General features: G+C 40.5%; 1 long non-coding RNA gene across 1 annotated transcript; it reads left to right on the top strand.

Annotated features, from left to right (window-relative positions):
- The first annotated feature begins 5,710 nt into the window (after positions 1 to 5,710).
- LOC141107842 (uncharacterized) lies at positions 5,711 to 14,677 on the top strand. Its single transcript, XR_012235973.1, has 2 exons — positions 5,711 to 9,727; positions 14,394 to 14,677. It is a non-coding gene; the product is annotated as an uncharacterized lncRNA (long non-coding RNA).
- The last annotated feature ends 3,891 nt before the right edge of the window (positions 14,678 to 18,568 follow it).

Genomic DNA, 18,568 nt, shown 5'->3' with positions numbered 1-18,568 from the left:
GGGATCGGTTAGAATATCTGTTGTGTTTTTACTACTATCCATGGCTCTGTTAAAGAGATTTATCCTCCCTTCCTGTTCTACTGACAACTATTTACCAGACAGGAAGTCAACTCTCCAACAGCAACACATACAGAAATAAAAATTGTTTGCTTTAGTACAGTGGGGGAATGCTAGAACCCTTGCTAGATTTGCATTCCTGTTAAAGCTTTTCCCTCACTTCCTGTCTGGTAAAAAATTGTTTTTAGGAAAGGAAGTAAGGGAAAAAAATCTCTCTGATAGCAGAAAATTTTACAGGGTAGTAATCATTCCTCACTCCATACAAAACCTGAAAAAATGTTTTTGGCTTGACATACACTTTAAACCATTTCAATACCGGGCACTTTTACCCCCTTCCCGCCCAGGCCAATTTTCAGCTTTCAGCGCTGTCGCATTTTGAATGACAATTGCGCAGTCGTGCAGTGCTGTACCCAAACGACATTTTTAGAGTTTTTTTAAAACAGATAGAGCTTACTTTTGGTGGCATTTAATCACCACTCAGTTTTTTAATTTTTTGCTAAACAAACGAAGAAATACCGAAAAAAAAAAAAAAGCTTCTTTGTTACTGCTATAAAATGTTGTAAATAAGTAATTTTTCTCCTTCACTGATGTGTGCTGATGAGGCTGCACTGATGGGGCACTGATGGGCATTGGGCATTGAAAAAGAGGTACTAATATGCAGCACTGATATGCAGCACGGATGGGCACTGATCGACGGAACTGATATGCAGCACTGATAGGCGGAACTGATGTACAATGATAGTTGGCACTGATGGGCACTGATAGACGGCACTGACATGCGACACTAATAAGGAGGCACTGATAGGCATTGCTGATGTGCACTGGTGGGCATCACAGGTGGGCATCACTGGTGGGCACTGGCAGGCATCGCTGACAGGGCTGCACTGAAAATCATTGCACTGATTATCAGCACAGATCCCCCCTGTCAGCACTTCCTAGCTACACTGTGATCAGCTGTGATTGGACACAGCTGATCACATATTAAAGAGTCTACGTCATAGGCTCTTTACCATGATCAGAGATGCGATGTGTCCAAGCGACACACCTCAACGCCGATTGTAAAGGACATGTTTTGAAGGACGTCATAGTCACAACAATTAACCGCTTGACATCCGGAGGCCGTCATATGACGGCCTCGACTTTCGGGGCTTATATCTGAATGATGCCTGAGGCTACAGACATCATTCAGATACCGGCATTTTCAGCCGGCGATTCCGTACACCATAAGAATGATCATAGCGGCTGTTCCACCGCTTGATCGTTCTTACGGGCGGCGAGAGGGGACGTCCCCCCCCTCCCGCAGCCCTCCGGTGCTTCTACCGACTCACCTCAGCGATCGGTGAGTCGGATAGCGGATCCGCCGGCGCAGGATGTTCACCATAGAGATTTCCGGCGGACCAGATGGTCGCCGGAGTCTCTATGATCGTTTGGAGGCCGGGCACGATGTTATGACGTCACGCCCGGCCTCTGCATTCAAAAAAACGGCGCCGCTTCGGCTGTGAAGCGGCGATCGTTTTATTTTCTTTTTTGATTTTAGGCTTCCCAGCCTAGAGGTGAGATGTGGGGTCTTATTGACCCCATATCTCACTGTAAAGAGGACTGATTCCTTGTAATAGGAATAAAAGTGATCAAAAAAAAAATTTTTTTTAAAAGTGTCAAAATAAAAAATTTTAAGTAAAATTAACAATAAAAAAAAAAAATGTTAAAGCGCCGCTGTCCCCGTGTGCTCGCATGCAGAAGCGAACGCATACGTAAGTCCCGCTCACATATGAAAACGGTGTTCAAACCACACATGTGAGGTATCGCCGCGAACGTTAGAGCGAGAGCAATAATTTTGGCCCTAGACCTCCTCTGTAACTCAAAACATGTAACCAGTAAAAAATTTTAAAGCGTTGCCTATGGGGATTTTTAAGTACCAAAGTTTGGCGCCATTCCACGAGCGTGTGCAATTTTGAAGCGTGACATGTTAGGTATCTATTTACTCAGCGTAACTTCATCTTTCACACAATGCAAAAAAATTTGGCTAACTTTGCTGTTTTGTTTTTTTTTTAAAGCATGAAACTGTTTTTTTTTTTCAAAAAAAACACGTTTGAAAAATTGCTGCGCAAATACCGTGCAAGATAAAAAGTTGCAATGACCGCCATTGTATTCTCTAGAGTCTCTGCTAAAAAAACATATATAATGTTTGGAGGTTCTATGTAATTTTATAGCAAAGAAATTACGATTTTTGACATGTAGGAGCGAAGTGTCAGAAATGGCCTGGATGCGACTTGGTTAAACCATGTGATTAATGCCCCTCTCTCCAGCTATATGTCGTTATCATTCCTTATCTGCACCAACTTCCTATTCAGCCACCTATAGCAAAGTAGAGCTTGGAACAAAAACTGGAAACATTTTAAAAGCTGGACATACACTAGTAGATTTTCGAACAAGCATTCGTACAAACATTCATGCAAAAAGATTTTACTATATTAGTACATTCAGTGAATTGATGAATGTTGTTCAAAAGTACTTCAATTTTTTTTTTTTTTTTTAACATTCAATTTTGAAATGAATAGAAAACTACACACTCAGTTAAAAATCTATTCATTCAAGAAAAAGTTTCCATTGTGCTCCTTTGAATTTTCTTGTCACTGTGGTTGAAAATGAATGTTGATTTGACCCCATTAACGATTAGAAAATCAAAGAGCGTTCTTAAAGAGGAAGTAAACTTCCTCTGCAAACTTTTACCTATAGATAAGCCTATAATAAGGCTTACCTATAGGTAGTGAAAATATCTCCTAAACCTGTACAGTTCAGGAGATATTTCCAGTCCATGCAGCCAATGACATAACTGGCACATGCCCTCTGAAGGAACGGCCCACGTGTGCCGTTCCTTCTGAACTAGTGCTGTAAACGACGGGAGTGACATAATCGCGGCTCCGGCCAATCACATCGCCAAAGCCAGCGAACCCGGAAGAATCGGGAAAGATGTCGGCCGTGACCGCTGCAATAGCTTTGTTCTAAGGTAAGTGTTTCATAATGAGCTAGTATGTGATGCATACTAGCTCATTATGCCTTTGTCTTTGTCTTGCAGGATCTTTTTTTTTTTTTTTGCTGAGGTTTACAACCTCTTTAAACTGACACATTTCAAATGAAAATCTATTAGTGTATAGTCAGCTTAAACCTTCATGGACTCGACTAATTTAAAAAAACTTGTAGTTTGAGTATCTATTGATTGCCTTGATTTTCATAGAACGAACATTCTAATTCCAGAATAACTTTGACAAGTGCATGCATATAAGACTAGTTAGGATTTATCTTGGCCAAGAGTGAATTCAGTAATTAGAAATGTGTTCATTCCCATTAGATTTTCAAAAAGAATTCCCATCCTTGTCCTTTGTCTTTTTCATATACTCTGGTTGAAATCCATTGTTGAATCACCCCCTTTAGCTCTTAGATAACTGAAGACATTTTCTAATGAATTTCTACAGGTGTAAGTCCAACTTAACCAAAACTTAAAAAAAAAAAAAAAATTGACCAGGCATACATTAAAATGCCCAGGAATACCTTTCTTCAAAATCTTATATGTACCTGTCCATTCCCCCGTGGCACCCACTAGGAGCCGTGCAGCTGTCACTGCAAACTGTCCAGCCAAACCTTCGCTTCTTCTATGCATGTGCATTAAATATCCCATTCATACAGAAAGTCTATCTATTATATGTCCCACCAATGAAAAACCTCCCAATATAAAACGATCACATTTTCTCCATTCATTCAAAGTAAAAACAAAGGTTTGGCCTGAGAGTATCAAAAGCTAGAAAAAAGATCTTGGGAAAAGTTTCACTTTAAAGATGTGCATATACTGAGCTATTTATGATTTACAAGCCTGATACTGAATATATTATCAAACGCGCTTATCGACTCTTCAACGTCATTTGCTCTAATTACACCAAGTACATCATATATTCAGTATCACCGATACATAAACATTAGTAGATACACGTGAAAAGCTAAAATTAAAGAGTGTTGTCAATAGGTGAGTCAACACTCTGTGGAGAAAAGCATTCTGGGAATGTGTGATCATCCACGGCTTTTATAATAGGATAGGGAGTATGCCAAGAATGTTCTTATCTTCCCATGTCACAATTATGCCAACCCATTCAACACCAATGGGGAAATCCTGATCAGCCAGGATGAAGGAGAACCTGTTCTGTAAAAATGTGCCAGAGGTGTGGCCACTTATATATCCCAGACAAAAAACATTTATAAGCTCTATAAAGGAGCTGCTGCTACTGTTGGATACACAAGCTGAGAGGACCACTTCAAAATGGCTTCCTACCTAACAATTATTTGCCTTTTAGTCTGCCTACAAATCACAGGTATGTTCAAGCCTAACTCAATGGGGCAATAGAAGTTCACCCATGTGGTAGTAAATACCAGTCTTTTTACAGATATATATATATATATATATATATATATATATATATATATATATATATATATATATATATATGCACAAATACAAGATATATATATATATATATATATATATATATATATATATATATATATATATATATCTACAGATCTATCTATCTATCTATCTATCTATCTATCTATCTATCTATCTATCTATCTATCTATCTATCTATCTATCTGTATATCTGTATATAGATAGATAGATAGATAGATATAGATATATAGATAGATAGATATCTATCTAGATATAGATATCTATAGATATAGATATATATGTCTATATTATATATCTATATATATAGTTATAGTTATAGTTACAGGCATACCCCACTGTTAAGTACGCAATGGGGTTTATTTACTAAAGCTAGAAAGTGCAAAATCAGGCTCACTTCTGCATGGAAACCAATGAGCTTCCAGGTTTTATTACCAAAGCTTAATTGAACAAGCTGGGGTTAGAAGCTCATTGGTTTCTATGCAGAAGTGAGCCTGATTTTGCACTTTCTAGCTTTAGTAAATAAACCCCATTGTGTACTTAAAAGTGGGGTATGCCTGTATATACATTACATTACAGCATTTATATATGCAGTTCAAGCCATTGAAAGATAGATAGATAGATAGATAGATAGATAGATAGATAGATAGATAGATAGATAGATAGATAGATAGATAGATAGATAGATAGATAATTATTTTATAGGCTCCTTTCACAAAGCCTAACTTATGAATTTTTATTTTAGCCAGGTGACTGTTGTTTTTTTTCACATCTCAATGGACTCAGCAGAAAATAATCATCATTTTTTTTAAATCGTGAACCTAATCTTGTGAACTGAATCAAAAAAAGTTATTTTAGTTACTGGTTGTTTCGTTACTGGTCATTTATAGCATATTTACGCCATTGAAATGTTCTCTTTGTTATCAATTTTACTGTGTTTTTTATTCTAAAATATTATATAGAAAGATAAACCAGATAGATAGATAGGCTGCATTGCCTGAAAATCTTGCAAATCCTCCCATTAAATACCAATTAACCTGCTGTACATATACTATATCTAAGTTAATAAATTAATAATCTACATTTAGAAAGTTTTCTGTAAATATAGACGTTTGATTATATGTGGATATGTAGTGTTAATGTAAAAACATGGCATATACAAAGCATAATGACTATTTTTTTCTTTTTTTTTTCTTTCCAGGTTGCCTAGGTAAGTAAAAATTGTTCTCATTCTATACTACACAACTTCTAAATTGTTGTATTTATTATTGTGGAAAGCCAGTATAGAAGAAAATTAGTGGGTTTAACCAATCAGTTTTTGTGTGCTGATTCTCTATGGTCTGTTCTCTGCTATAACACTTTGCACCTTTTTGATCTGGCAAAGTTGGGAGGTATATGTAATGACCAGTCCCTTGATCTTTTGCCCCGTACACACGATCGGACTTTCCGACAACAAACCCGTGGAATTTTGTTCGAAGGTTGTTGGCTCCAACTTGTCTTGCATACACACGGTCCCACAAATGTTGGCCAACATTTAGGAACGTAGTAACATACAAGACGTACGTTGAGCCGATAAAAAGGAAGTTCTATAGTCATGTGATATCTCCATTACGAACGCTAGTTTTACATGACCGAGCACTTCCGGCTCGTACTTGATTACAAGCATGCGTGGACTTTTGTGCGATGGACTTGTGTACACATGATGGGAAAGTCTGACAACAAAACTTTGTTGACGGAAAATTTGAGAAACGGCTATCCAACATTTGTTGGCAGAAAGCCCGAAAACAAATGTTTGATGGAGCATACACACAGTCGGACTTTCTGCCAACAAGCTCACATCCAACATTTGTTGTCAGAAAATCTGATCGTGTGTATGCGGCATTACAGTTTTAGGTAACTATTAGACAGCATCTAACAACATCCTATATTAATGCAGCAATACCTCTGTTCTCAACTTCCCAGTCATGAGCAACTGCTGAGCACTTATGTGGGACTCTACTCTCCCTGATAAACCTTAACCTCCCTGGCAGTTTTCCCGAGTGTGGATTGGGGTTAAATTTCAGTACCATTAGCGGTAACCCCGAGCCACACTCGGGATTGCATTGCAGGATCCTGGTGCGGTGTACTTACCTTGTCCCCAGGATCCTGCAATGTTCCCCCGCTGTGTCCGTGGGCTCTGTCCTCCGCCCGAAGCCTCTGTGTGCCAGGCTCCATTCCCTGCGAGCGTCACGACGCACGGGGGCGGGGCCCGGCGGCAAATTCAAAAAAGTGAAAATTCATAATACATACAGTACGCTGTAATCTTACAGATTACATTACTGTATGAAATTATTTCACATCCCTTTTGTCCCCAGTACTTTGTCCAGTGCCCTGCATGCAGTTTTAAATTATATATACTGCTCTTTCTGCCTGGAAACTTGAGATTGTCCATAGCAACCAAAAAGTGTCCCTTTACATGAAAAGTGGTTTTAGACCAGCTAGAAAACAGCAATAGTAAATTAGAACACTTGCAGAATTGAGCGATAGTGAATCGTGGGGAAATGTATTTTATTATTATTATATTATTTTTTTTTTATAATTATTTATATTTATTTATTATATTATAATTTATGATTTTGTGTTTCAAACTTTATCATGCCCAGGATATCTACTAGACTCTTGGTGGACAAATTTAAGTGTGTTATTTCTAAGAATTACAGGCCTACAATAAAAAACACCAAATTTCTATGCAAAATAATTGTACCGCTTTGAGACGCAAAAATCTGACATAATCATACAGCCAGGGAGGCTAAAAGTTGGGAAGATTTCCCCTCACTTCCTGTCTTTACACAATGTTAGGAGACATCTTTCTGGAGGTTAAACAGATTGTCAGAAAATATTTTTTTCAGTAGAATTGAGAATGGATTGAATCTCTGTCTCGATATTATTATTTGTGTCTCCCTGCCTAGATGACAACAACTCCCTTTATTTCTTGTCCTAATGTCACAGTGACAAGAAGTAAGGTGAAGTTGTGGCCACAGATAGTAATAAAATGTTAAGAGAAGTATTTATTGCTGTAGATAGATTTTAATTTATCTTGTGTTATGAAGAAAACATAGGACAAGAAACACTTCCATTCTAGCAGGAGGAGTGAGACTCCTAAAGTAATTGGCGACAGAGCTGAGATCTATGGAGCTCGATCTCCCTGCTAGTAAGTGACCCTTTCCACTGCCCACCTGACAAAGCACCTTGTCCCTATGTTGGTGGGGGCAACAACCTTTTCCCAAAACTTTAGGCGGTGGTTGCGGAGGTCTGCAGGTAGGGTTATTGGAACCTGGAAACATATTGGAACCTGGAAACTCCTTTTTATAATAAGGGGGCCCCAGGTACCACCCCCCCCATGGGAATAAGAATAGGGTACCCCTACTTATTCACACAAAGAAAGGAACATAGAAATAGACACTCTTTTCATTTTAGACAAGTCCTTTACTAAACATTTAAAAATCCTAAAAAAAAAGTCCCTCATTGTAAATCCATCATCCTTTATGATCCCTGCCACCTGCCAACTCTCTGAAAAAAAATACCTAATGGTTTAGCACACACGACCAGTTCCCTGAGCTGTCATCAGCTATATAAGGGAAGGGGATAGTGATGACAACATTAGCCAAATATGGCCATGGCCATGTTTGGTTAATGTCACTATTCAAATATGGCCTGTAGTCAATGGGCAAGGATGTCACCGCTGTCTCTTTTCCTTTGGTTATGTGGCCAGGGATTCCTGGTGACATCAGTGGTTACTAGGGAAGCAGAGGGTCCAGACACTCACTGCTTCCTTAGCAACCAGTGACAGTGGGATGCTGTCATATATATTAAAAGTAGAAATACTGCTTCTATATATGATTTACAGTTCCCACCGAACAGGGGCCGAATGGGCAAAAGTTCATTTGAACTTCCAAACAGCCAAAGTTTAGTCTGAACCTAGGTTCGGACCAAACCGTTGGCTCATCCCTAGCTGGGATAAAAAGGAAAGTCCTGTGTATATGAATTGCTGGAGAGCTATGAACTTCCTAGAACTGTCTGGCTCAATGCTGTCTAATGTAGTGAATCCCAAGCTCATCGACACTAGCGAAAAAAGGTTAGCAAATCTGCCTGGGTTTGTTTTGTGCACAAACCATTCTTGAAATTGCAAACTTTGTGGGAAATCCTAACACTGTATCATTGATTGTTTTCTATTTCTGGTAGCAAACCTTCAAAGTTGTTGGCCCACAGATTGTGAAGTTCACAAATCTGGTGTATTCATTGCAAACCCATGGTAGCAACAAACCTGAACCTCATCCCTACTCAAAAATACTGGGTATTACTTTGACCCCTGGAGCTTGACATAGTGGCAGTAGGGAAAAGAAAGGTAGATTTATTCTGCCTGGCATGGGCAAGCAAACTTGCTAGTTGCTTTGCCCTAAATGGTAGAGTTAACATATGAAAACATCAATCTGTGTTTGCTGTTTGGACCCTTTTTATTCCACCTAACATAAATTAGTGTGGCAGGTTAAAATTCACACACTGGAAATAATCAGATGACTTCAGAGTCATGTGATCACTGAATCACTTAGTGAATGATTTTCTGATGAGAGTCCATGTCCATAGATTAGGATTTCTATTTTTAGGAATTTTATGCCTGGGGAGAAATAGTTGAAGTCTGTGTATGTGTGGAAATTGTGACCCTGACAATGAAAAGGTTAAGGGTCAAAAGAATACTCAGACCAACAGTGCTCACTCTCCCTAAACATCACTTTGATTAGAGCAGTATGCAGGGGGCATGTCGGACAGCTAGAGACCCAAGCCAGTGAATTGTGTGTGAATGCAACTTGCTTTTTTTCTCTGCAATTTGCTGCTTGCTGCTGAATGTGGCCACTTCAAGCAAATGGGGCCACGCCGCCCTGCAACCGCAAATCGTTTTTCAGAGGGTCGGTAAGAACTGTCACTAGTGTAAACCTATCCTTAGTAATAAAAAAACTTAGAAGGATGAGTATTTTTATTCTTGTATATACAGCTTGACTACATTAGAGTAATAAATACAGAGGCTTTATACCAAAGAAAATTCTGCTTTTTCACCTCAAGTATGCTTTTTCACTATAAAATGTTTTGTCTTTAGGACAAGTGGTACCTGGTTGGCAGATTGCTGTGTTGACTCTAGAAAGTGTAACAATTTTCATCTTTATAATTATCTTATTTTTCGGGGTGAGTACATATATTTTTTATTAAAAAGAACAAGTAGGGTCACAGTGCATAATTCATGAATTGCTAGTGTGAGATGCATAATGCTCTAGATAAAAAGCAGTAAAATACATTTATATATATATATATATATATATATATATATATATATATTACCATGGCTACTCTTCAGGGCGCTCACAGGACTTGGTAAGAGTTATTAATAAAGCATTGCAGTTTTGTTGAAGTCTGACAAACAGTGAAAAAAACAAGTATTTGTTAAAATAGAAGTGCCTGAATGTAAAAAAGCAAACATACATACTCACCTAGATGGCTGCATTGATCCTATATCTGCTCTTTCTTTCAGCACTCACTGGAGCTCTGGGCTGATGAGGGGGCGGGAGTGGGTGGCTCAGACTCTCAGCTCTGAATCAGCTTCCGATCAGGGCGTATTCCAACATTATTGTCGGGATCCCTGCAGAGCCGAGACAGGCTCTGTGACATCAGCTGACAGAAGACTTTGGCCACAGAAGTGCAGAAATAAGTGCACTGCTGTGACCCACAGGAGAAGTATGACCAAAAGAGCTTTGGCCATACTTCTCCTTTCGAAAGACATGTCTACCAATAAATCATAAAGTCCCACCCTATGCTTTCTAGTTGCAGCAGCTGCACTGTTCTCTGGGTAGAATAATATCCAAATCAAAGCGTCATGTGGCTCCATTGAAATATCACACTAAGAATTTACCCCCTTCCTGACCAGAGCGTTTTTTGCGATTCGGCACTGCGTCGCTTTAACTGACAATTGCGCAGTCGTGCGACGTTGTACCCAAACAAAATTTATGTCCTTTTTTTTTTTTTTTTGATTGCCTCTGCGGTTTTAATTTTTTGCGCTATAAACAAAAAAAGAGCGACAATTTTGAAAAAAACATAATATTTTGTAGTTTTTGCTATAATAAATATCACCATTTTTTTTTTTAAAAAGCAAATTTTTTCTCAGTTTAGGCCGATATGTATTCTTCTACATATTTTTGGTTAAAAAAAATTGCAATAAGCGTATATTGATTGATTTGCACAAAAGTTATAGCGTCTACAAAATAGGGGATAGATTTATAGCATTTTTATTTATTTATTTTTTTTTTTACTAGTAATGGCGGCGATCTGTGATTTTTATATATTTTGACTGCGACATTATGGCGGACACATTAGACAATTTTGACACATTTTTGGAACCACTGGCATTAATACAGTGATCAGTGCGATTAAAAATGCATTGATTACTGTAAAAATGTCACTGGTAGTGAAGGGGTTAACTCTAGGGGGTGGTGAAGGGGTTAACTGTGTTGCATGGGAGGTGATTCTAACTGAAGAGGGAGGGACTAACTAGAGGAAGTGACGAATCGTGGTTCCTAGCAAATAGGAACACACGATCTGTCACTCCTGTCAGAACCGAACAGGGAAGTGTGTGTTTACACACACTTGTCCCTGTTCTGTCTCTCCTGGTTACGATCGCTCGTAGCCGGCGGTCATCGCGACCGTCGGTCATGAGCATCGGCACCCCCGCTGTGCAGCGGGCGCGTGCCTGCTATCTGGACCCCGTGATCCAACGGCGGCTGGTCCAGAAGCGGTTAATGTATTCTGTGCATTAAGATAAAAGCCTTCTGTGTGCAGCAGCCCCCCTCAGCTCTCCTAATACTTACCTGAGCCCCATATCTATCCAGCGATGTCCACGAGTCCCTCGGCCATCTGGGACTCTCCCTCCTGATTGGCTGAGACACAGCAGTGGCGCCATTGGCTCCTGCTGCTGTCAATCAAACGCAATTAGCCAATCAGTAGATAGAGGGGACGGGGCCGCAGCTCCTTGTCTGAATGGATACACAGAGCTGCAGCTCGGCTCAGGTGCCACCATAGCAAGCTGCTTGCTGTGGGGGCACTCGACAGGAGGGGGGGGCAGGTGCTCCAGCCAGGGACCCGAGAAGGATCGGGGCTGCCCTGTGCAAAACCAACTGCACAAAGCAGGTAAGTATGACATGTTTGTTATTTTAACAGAACAAAAAAAAAAAGAGACTTTACAATCACGTTAAGGGGCAATTCTGCTACTGTATTAAAGTGTATTTCAAGTCCAAAACTATTTTTCTAGTTTTGTATATATTGGGGAAGGATTACAATGCCTGTCATTTGTTACATATGGGGCTCCATCAAAGAGATGTCCTCTCACATTTTGACCAGACAGGAAGTGAGGGGAAATCTGCAATGGGAACACAGCCAGAAATAAAAGTCTTACAGGAGTAAGTGGGAGGGACCCAGTAGACCCCACCCACTACAGGTTGCCTATAGAAAACTACAATAAGGGGTGTAGACAAGACCGGTCACCCTGCACAAGGAGAGGGAGCAGCAGTGACTGGTTTTAGTACAGGAAGCTCCTAGGAAGGGGCAACGTTTCACACTGGATCACTGCACACATTTAGGCCCCTTTCACACAGGCGGCTTGGCCGGGTTCACCTGTCCGTTTTTCAGTCGGACCTGACCAGACCCTCTATTCTTTTCTAAAGGTTGCCAAATGTAAACAGACTTGTGTCCATTTACGCCCGGCTAGCTCCAATCTGGCAAAAATAAACAGAAGGGGGATCAGTTCCCCTCTGCCGGGCTGGATCAGATGGCAGTCAGGGGGAAAGGACAGCAAATCTGTTTACATCTAAATGCCCATAGAGGTGAGCGGGCTGTGTCAGTGTCCCCTCTACATAAGCAGATCGGACACAGACCTGTCATCTGCCTGCTCAGTGGGGGATCAGCGGGCAAATCCCCTGCTGAAGAAACAAATCGCACCTGAAGTCTGCCCTGTGTTAAAGGGGCTTTGGGAGACATATAAAAAGCAGATGAAGATTCAAGTGTTAATAAGCATGCCTCTTTTATTTAGACAATATTTTTGCTAAAGTCAAAGTTTTTTAAATTTGGATAGAAAAGCTAAGGGTTAAGAACCCTGCCCGTTTTTTTCCTGCTTTGTATGTCTCATTACCGATACATTTCCTTGAAGTAAGAGGAAAGCTCAACAAAGTGAGAAGTCTACGCTTTGATAGTTGTCACTAAAACAGGTTTCCCAATAAAAAAACAGAATAATTAAGATTTCCCATCCCCCCCCCCCAAAAAAGTGACGGCTTTATGTGTTTCTTTTTTTGCCATACTAAATTTTTTTTATGACCTGCCATACTTGGGGTGTTTTTCTACTGAATTGCTATGTAATATAGCAATGACTATTGTGCAGGTGAGAAATATTCTACAATCCATGACAATTGCCCATACACATAGCTATCAGGGCCTGGGTCTGAACCTGCAAACTCTGCTGTGCCTGTCTCTTCTGGCTAAGCCACCTGGGATGCTGGATAGCCCTCTGGACAATTCCTTGAATGATCCTGCCTTGAACCTTGTTTCTCTTGAACTTTGAATCCTTTGCTCCTCCTACAAACTTCCTATTTTAAACACGCCTTTGCACTTCCTGCTTGCCCCATTATTGTGCTCTCTCCAGCCAATATCTCATTCTTTTCACTCCTGCTGCCATCCATGCTTCTGCTACCACTCGATAACCACCTTTGGCTTGATCCCAACCTCCAACCACTTCTTACTAACTTTTGGCTTGTTTACTGACTATGCTTCTGCTTGATCCCTACCTGCTATATCTGTTACTGGGCCCCACCTTGCTCACCTCCTAGTGGGGTGATCCTGAGGACCACGACCTGGTACTAACATGCATCTCCACCATCAGGAGCACTGGTGAATATTTGAAGGTTAGTGCTTAGACTCCGCACCTCAGATGGGCCTGCGTCATCTGCCAGGATGATCTACTTGTGTATTTATCTTGCTGGTCAGTGGGAGTCTCTCTGCTATAGCTACTGTTCTCTGAGCTGGACCCCGAACCGTGACAAAAGCAATCAATGAAAAATCAATGTGCATACAAATTGTATAAAACATGAAAGAATCTTGCAAATCAATATCAGTTGTCCATATATAAGTCAATTTGTGATCAATCTCAATGTAGAAAAAGTCAACTTAATAAATTATGACCATTCCAATATGTGACCATATAAAAAGTAGTGATCTAAATGGGGAAAACTTCATGTGCACACTCACAATAACCTAGGAAAATGGTACCACACATCCAAAGGGATATTCCCACAAGAGCATGTGACTACTCACATGGATATCAATTTGCAAGATTCTCTCGCGTTTTATACACATTGATTTTCCTCAGATTGCTATGTGTATGGGCAAGTGTCACAGATTGTAGAGATTTTTTCACTTGCACAAAATGTATGTTTGGTTAGTATAATCAGTATTATTATTATAGAATAGTATTATACACTTTTTTTACATATCGTGTATATATTTGGTATCGGAATTTTTGTGTTTGGAGCTTTACACTCTCCTTTTGATGACCTGAGTGCAAATTTACATTATTATACCCATAGTTCATCCAGAGGAAGGCAAAAAAAAACAATCATATATAAAGCATATGGTGACAACACAATCTTCAGTTTAGCACTCCAACACCTACCTATAGCTGGAATATCAGTTTTCGGTAGACTAGCCTTTTAAGAAGGCAAATAAATGACCAGAAACATAAATATCTAAATTAATATACCAAATTATTTTCATTATTTGATTGTTTGTGCAAATTTTCTTCTAATTTGTTTTTCAGCTTGTATGTAAATGTTGCCGCAAATGCAAAAGGTCGACACAATCCTCCATTGGGGTATACTCACAGCATGGATGTGCACAGTAGTGACCCAAGAACAATTCTACATTAATCAATACCCTGCACTGATGATGATATGCCTGTCTCTCACTTCGTCCTAAAGGAGAAATGACTATATTTATTTATTATAACTTTTCCTTTCTCCAATGAGGATAGAACTTTGAAGCTCTGACCATGACTTTTCTAAACTGTCTACGTGTACAATAAACTTTTGTTAATACTGTTAATCTATTGTTGGTTGTTTTTTTTTATAAAGGTGATTGCATCATATGGTGTTTATAAAAGTGAAAGTTTAGGTTCACAAATTTTGTTCCAATAATGCAGGAAATAACATCAAATGAATAAAGCAGGCCTATATTTGAAATCTAAATTTTAACTACTATTGTCCTGCTTCCGCAATCTATACACTGAAAGTGTGATCTCTTTAACTGATCCAGTTGTAGTGAGCCTAACTTACTGTCTCAGTAGCTTGGTAGACAGTGACTTGATCCAAATGATATCTTGCAGATTGTAGAAAGGTTTCATCCAAAACTTGTGCAGATCTTTAAAGATAAACATCAGGTAGGTCAAAAAATCATAGGGTGTCTAGCTCCACTCCAGCAGAATACAGTACATGTTGTGAACAGAGACTAAATCATAAAGAAGAAGGGTGGAACTAGCTACATAGTTACATAGTAGGTAAGGTTGAATAAAGACAATAGTCCATCCAGTTCAATCTGTGTAGGTGTACAAGTGTCAGTGTCAATAATCATTTCCCATATCCCTTTATGTTGTGTTTATTAACCACTTCAGCCCTGGAAGAATTTACCCCCTTCCTGACCAGTGCGTTTTTTGCGATTCGGCACTGCGTCGCTTTAGCTGACAATTGCACTGTTGTGCGACGTGGCTCCCAAACAAAGTTGACGTCCTTCCTTCCCCACAAATAGAGCTTTCTTTTGGTGGTATTTGATCACCTCTGAGGTTTTTATTTTTTGTGCTATAAACAAAAAAATAGCGACAATTTTGAAAAAAACACATATTTTTTTACTTTTTGCTATAATAAATATCCCCAAAAAATATTTAAAAAAACATTTTTTTTCCTCAGTTTAGGCCGATACGTATTCTTCTACATATTTTTGGTAAAAAAAAATCGCAATAAGCGTTTATTGATTGGTTTGCGCAAAAGTTATAGCGTTTACAAAATAGGGGATAGTTTTATGGCATTTTTATTATAATTTTTTTTTTTTTAATAGTAATGGCGGCAATCAGCAATTTTTATCATGACTGCGACATTTTGGCAGACACATCGGACATGTTTGACACATTTTTGGGACCATTGTCCTTTATACAGCGATCAGTGCTATACAAATGCACTGATTCCTGTGTAAATGACACTGGCAGTGAAGGGGTTAACCACTAGCGGGCTAGGGAGGGGTTAAGTATGTCCTGGGGAGTGTTACTAACTGTGGGGGGGGCGTGGCTACATGTGACACGTCACTGATCTCTGCTCCCGATCACAGGGAGCAGAGATCAGTGACACTGTCACTAGGCAGAACGGGGAGATGCTTGTTTACATTAGCATCTCCCCGTTTGTCCTCTCCGTGAGGCGATCGCTGGTATCCCCGCGGCGATCGAGTCCGCGGGACCCGCGACCCGACTCACGGAACTCCCGGCCGGGCGCGGGCGCACGCCACCGGTGAGGCGCGCACGCAATGGCACGGTGGCAAATTCAAAGGGACGTACAGGTACGCCCATTTGCCCAGCCGTGCCATTCTGCCGAAGTACATCGGCGTGCGCCGGTTCTGAGCCGGTTAAAATGCACGTCCAAGAGTCTTTTTTTAAAAAGTTTATATACTTGCCACTGACACCACCAATTGTAAAAGAGAGTTCCACATCCTTATCGCCCTGACAGTGAAAACCCTCCCTACGCAGCTTAAGGATAAACCTCTTCTCCTCCAATCTCATTGTGTGGCTCCCTGTCCTCTTACACTCCCCGAAATTGAATAGATTTTTTCTTACACTGGGATCACCATTGAGGTATTTGTAAATTGCTATCATGTCCCTTCTCAAGCACCTCTTCTTCAGTGAGAATAAATTTAGTGCTTGTACTGTAGTTGTTCCTCGTAATTGAGGTCCTCCAGTCACCTTATTAATTTTGTTGCCCTTCTCTGGACTTCCTCCAGCGCAACACATTCTTTCTGAGGACTGGTGACCAGAACTGGATGGAATACTCCAGATGTGGCCTAACCAGAGTTTTATAAAGTGACAGGATTATAGTTTTATCTCTGGAGTATATCCCCTTTTTTTTATGCATGCTACATAGAGCGTCATCTAGCTAGAGTGAGGTAGAGACAAAATGATTGAAGGCAAACAAACAGACAATGCATGTGTAACATGATAAACACAGTGTAAAAGAGCAATCAGTGCAAACATTCTCTTATTGCCAACTGGAAGTAGCAGATCCCTTCCACACAGTGGCATTACCACCCTCTATTCTTTTAGCCTAGCTAAGCTTTGCATACAGATACTAGCCCCTGATTGTTAAAAAACACAGCAGCTCTTTAAACCTGTCTCACACCTACAGCTTGATGTTCCTGATGTGTGTATGATAGGGGGCACTTCTTTCCCCAAATGCATTGGTTTTATTTGTTTATTTATTGGCCTGGTACAACGGTTCATTTTACTTAAAGTGTAAGTTGGCCTTTACAGAAAAATCTGTAATGTGAACTTACACAGGACCCCCTCCTCACCCCCCCCCCCCCAGTCCCGCTGACCTGCAGAGCAGCGATCTCCCATTCTGAGCCCTGGTATAGCCGCCTCACGGCTGCAGCGCTTAGAAATCCCCTCAGCTTTCTCTCATCTTCTTCCCCACTGAGAGGATGGACTACGTGGGTTCTAATTGGTCGCCGCAGACCAATTAGAATGCTCCTAAACTTACCTCCTGACGTTTAGGAGATTAAGCTCTGGGGATTTCTAAGCCCCGGAGCAGTGAGGCGGCTATACCGGGGCTCAGAACGGTAGATCGCAGTGCCTCAGGTAAGCGGGACTGGGGGGGGAGTAAGGAGGGGGTCCTCTGTAAGTTCCCCTTACAGATTTTTCTGTAAAGGTGAATTTACCCTCTAAAGTTTTTTTTTTAAAAACATTTAATGGTTAGAGCATAAAGTCTTGACAACTGGGGAAAACGCACTGCGGCCTGCCCACTTTCCACCATCATCTTCCCTGCTTGACAGCTCACTGCCTCTGTTGCAGCCATAAACACTGCTGGCTTGTTTTCCCTCCTGGCCTTTTTGGCACTGAAAACACTGCTGCTGTGGTATGATCGGCCTGATGACACTTTAATTGTCTGCTGTTCCTTTCATGGTTACCTTTCCAGGCTGGATTCAGAGATTCTAATCTGTAAGTGTGCTAGGTTTATTACAATGGTATTTGTTTGATTCTACTCACTCCAGAGCCTTTACATTGTGAGGAGATCCATCCCAGATCTTTCATCAGGATCTACAGGAGATTTTTAGATTCTTTCATTCATCCATTTGTTTTCCTCATGTTGTACTTTTATTGTAAAAGGGCTCATGGACTCTGGGTGCGCATACTTTGAGTGTTGTTCCACAATTCTTACAAGAGTGCAGGAGGTGTATCTCAGAGGAAGCAGCAGAGCACTTCATTTGTCATCACCAGACACTTCTGTAGCTCTACTCCCATAGGAGTCACAAGATGTCCAGGTCTTCCCAAAACTTCAGCCCCACAGCCAGGCACACAACAGGCTCATTCACACTTTTCTTCAAGGACCAGTCTAGGTGTGTCATTTTTGTTGTTTTTATCTTTGGAGAACTTGGATACAGTTGAGGGAAGTGGTGGGATACTCCAATGACAAGAACTTTAACAAGTTGAGGACTTGGTATTCCTTTCTGAGCAAGCTATAATGAATGACAGGCTTGTAACAAACAGTAGACTTCAGCTTAAGTAGTAATTAGAGCCACAAGAGCAAAGTCCCTTAAGGTAGGACATTATCTGGACAAATTTCTTCAGGACACCAGCCGGTGTACCCTTTACCAGACCCACAGCTGACTATAAGGCACCAGAGGGGTAGCTAAAGTATAAGGTCCCAATGATCTCTCAGTGTCTGTACTCACAAGCCCCAA

The sequence above is a fragment of the Aquarana catesbeiana genome, linkage group LG09 (genome assembly GCF_042186555.1).
Source record: "Aquarana catesbeiana isolate 2022-GZ linkage group LG09, ASM4218655v1, whole genome shotgun sequence".
Taxonomy (NCBI): Eukaryota; Metazoa; Chordata; class Amphibia; order Anura; family Ranidae; genus Aquarana; species Aquarana catesbeiana.
This window is presented reverse-complemented; position numbering and strand designations above follow the sequence as displayed.